Source organism: Hoplias malabaricus, chromosome 11 (genome assembly GCF_029633855.1).
Source record: "Hoplias malabaricus isolate fHopMal1 chromosome 11, fHopMal1.hap1, whole genome shotgun sequence".
In the NCBI taxonomy this organism is placed as follows: domain Eukaryota; kingdom Metazoa; phylum Chordata; class Actinopteri; order Characiformes; family Erythrinidae; genus Hoplias; species Hoplias malabaricus.
The window spans coordinates 9,795,849-9,799,821 of NC_089810.1; positions in this window are offsets into that span (position 1 = coordinate 9,795,849).

Here is a 3,973-nt window from a genome sequence, read left to right on the forward strand (position 1 = left end):
TGAAACAAGTTTGTGAAACCACACACACACGGTTTGAATTCAGCATTTCAGTGTAATCACAGATCAGACTTTCAGTTGCGTCATATGAGGTCTCACATTGAGTGATTTCCCCCCTTCCTTCATTCAAGGCTTCGAATTTCGTGCTTTTCTGCCCTCAGTACTCGTGCCCGCATCACACTTTAGCTCAGGCAAATGCAGTTTAAATTATGGACTTGATTTGGTTACACAGTAAATTGCAACGTGAGGAACACACACGTACGAGAAGTTTCGTTTTTTTTCATTTATTACTTTTTTTCCTCTTTTCTCAAATGCCTTCCTTCTGCACAGAAACCTTCAATGACAGTCTTCTTTTTATTTTTTGGCAGATTGCTTTCTTGCCTTTTGTTTCCTGAATGAAAAGCTAGAGGCCATTGACATTCACTGAAAGGGAGTGTTGCCACATTTTAAGGGCCCTGGCTTTTACTGCAGTAAATCAAAAAGGGGAATGATGACGAGGAGATGAACTTGAACACCTACACTGTACCCTGTCAGATCCCGGCTGGTGGCTCGGGGACGTCAGGTCACACTAAGCCTACATTCACCAAAGTGGGTTTGCTTCTGTGCACGTCGTTAAATAGGATTTACACCACCACAAAAAGCGTTGTGTTCACTGTGTTTATTTTTGGGAAGAACATTTCTGCTGATTACATTTCTGATCGGTACAAAATGGATTTATTGACGTAGTCTGTGAGAACTTGAGCCTGAGTCCTAGTGCAATGATGTTTTGAATAAGAAATATATTAATTGTCCTATATCAACTGTCATAATAATAATAAAGAAATATGCTAAATTTAATTGTCTGAAACATTTAATCTGATACAACACTAATTTAAATTTTTTTAACAAAATGGAGTGAACTGATCCTGATGTGTTCCGTAAAATCTTTGCTTTTTTCCCACCATATTTCACCAGATATAAGCTTTTTATTCCAAGGGAAAGTTAGTTCTTAGGATTAGAGACTTCTATCTGCATTTAACCTGTTCCAGAAAAATGCATTTACAAATGTGATAGGGTTTTGAAACATTTAGGAGTAGGACATTGTACATTTAGAATACATTTAGAGTCTAATTCTAATGCATTGAAGAGACATGTTCCCCGTTTTGTTGTTTGGAACACAAGCTTTGAAGCACAGTATTTCAAAACTGCTCAGAACGCAGAAAGAACCGTGTAACTCCAAACTAGATAATGCTTGTTTGTTTGTTATGTAAATAGAGTTTTTTTTTTTAAATCCAGACTGAAAATGAAACAAGGAACTACCAAGAGGGTGTTTTTGGACCTGGGAATGCTGCTGTTTTTACAAGGGGGAATTTAACAAGGGACTGAAAGCAACAAACAGTCACGCTACTTAAAAATCTGATGACTCATTTAACCATTTAGTGGTTCCACACTCACAGTTGTCCCACTCTGAACTCGGTGCTGCGGTCAATTGAACATAAATGATACTGGAATCATACGCATGAGCGATGTTTAAAGTTAACAGTTTAAAAATAGACTGCCATTTGACAGACGACAGATTTAGGCGATGCTGAGCAACTCTGCTGAAATGCCTCTGTAGTTTTAACCCAACTACACTATGTAATGAGTTCTCTGTATTCAAGGCAGGTGTATTCCCAATCTCTGTGTTTCACAAATATAGAATCTATATAAATTATAATCATATAGACAAGTGGCAGTGTCTCAACATGTAATGCCACTTCCACACAGCAGTGTCCTTGACCTCATGGCACTGTCCGTGAGAAATATGCCGTGTTCTCCCTGCATTGGTGCGGGTGTCTTCTGGGTGCTCCAGTTGCCGACTACAATCCAAAAACACAGTGGGTGAACTGGCTGCATGAAACTGTCCACGGGTGTGAGTGACTGGGTGAGTGTGTGAAATAACTGTCCACAGGTGTGAGTGACTGGGTGAGTGTGTGAAATAACTGTCCACAGGAGTGAGTGACTGGGTGAGTGTGTGAAATAACTGTCCACTGGTGTGAGTGACTGGGTGAGTGTGTGAAATAACTGTCCACAGGAGTAAGTGACTGGGTGAGTGTGAAATAACTGTCCACTGGTGTGAGTGACTGGGTGAGTGTGTGAAATAACGGTCCACAGGTGTGAGTGACTGGGTGAAATAACTGTCCACAGGTGTGAGTGAGTGGGTGAGTGTGTGAAATAACTGTCCACAGGTGTGAGTGAGTGGGTGAGTGTGTGAAATAACTGTCCACAGGTGTGAGTGAGTGGGTGAGTGTGTGAAATAACTGTCCACAGGTGTGAGTGAGTGGGTGAGTGTGTGAAATAACGGTCCACTGGTGTGAGTGAGTGGGTGAGTGTGTGAAATAACGGTCCACTGGTGTGAGTGACTGGGTGAGTGTGTGAAATAACTGTCCACAGGAGTGAGTGACTGGGTGAGTGTGTGAAATAACTGTCCACAGGTGTGAGTGACTGGGTGAGTGTGTGAAATAACTGTCCACTGGGTGAGTGTGTGAAATAACTGTCCACAGGAGTGAGTGACTGGGTGAGTGTGTGAAATAACTGTCCACAGGAGTGAGTGACTGGGTGAGTGTGTGAAATAACTGTCCACTGGGTGAGTGTGTGAAATAACTGTCCACAGGAGTGAGTGACTGGGTGAGTGTGTGAAATAACTGTCCACTGGGTGAGTGTGTGAAATAACTGTCCACAGGAGTGAGTGACTGGGTGAGTGTGTGAAATAACTGTCCACAGGAGTGAGTGACTGGGTGAGTGTGTGAAATAACTGTCCACTGGGTGAGTGTGTGAAATAACTGTCCACAGGAGTGAGTGACTGGGTGAGTGTGTGAAATAACAGTCCACAGGAGTGAGTGACTGGGTGAGTGTGTGAAATAACGGTCCACAGGTGTGAGTGACTGGGTGAGTGTGTGAAATAACTGTCCACAGGTGTGAGTGACTGGGTGAGTGTGTGAAATAACTGTCCACAGGTGTGAGTGACTGGGTGAGTGTGTGAAATAACGGTCCACAGGTGAGAGTGACTGGGTGAGTGTGTGAAATAACGGTCCACAGGTGTGAGTGACTGGGTGAGTGTGTGAAATAACGGTCCACAGGTGTGAGTGACTGGGTGAGTGTGTGAAATAACTGTCCACAGGTGTGAGTGACTGGGTGAGTGTGTGAAATAACTGTCCACAGGTGTGAGTGACTGAGTGAGTGTGTGAAATAACGGTCCACAGGTGTGAGTGACTGGGTGAGTGTGTGAAATAACTGTCCACAGGTGTGAGTGACTGGGTGAGTGTGTGAAATAACTGTCCACAGGTGTGAGTGACTGGGTGAGTGTGTGAAATAACTGTCCACAGGTGTGAGTGAGTGGGTGAGTGTCTGAAATAACTGTCCACAGGTGTGAGTGACTGGGTGAGTGTGTGAAATAACTGTCCACAGGTGTGAGTGAGTGGGTGAGTGTCTGAAATAACTGTCCACAGGTGTGAGTGAGTGGGTGAGTGTCTGAAATAACTGTCCACAGGTGTGAGTGAGTGGGTGAGTGTCTGAAATAACTGTCCACAGGTGTGAGTGAGTGGGTGAGTGTCTGAAATAACTGTCCACAGGTGTGAGTGAGTGTGTGAGTGTGTGAAATAACTGTCCACAGGTGTGAGTGACTGGGTGAGTGTGTGAAATAACTGTCCACAGGTGTGAGTGACTGGGTGAGTGTGTGAAATAACTGTCCACAGGTGTGAGTGACTGGGTGAGTGTGTGAAATAACTGTCCACAGGTGTGAGTGACTGGGTGAGTGTGTGAAATAACTGTCCACAGGTGTGAGTGACTGGGTGAGTGTGTGAAATAACGGTCCACAGGTGTGAGTGACTGGGTGAGTGTGTGAAATAACTGTCCACAGGTGTGAGTGACTGGGTGAAATAACTGGGTGAGTGTGTGAAATAACTGTCCACAGGAGTGAGTGACTGGGTGAGTGTGTGAAATAACTGTCCACAGGGGT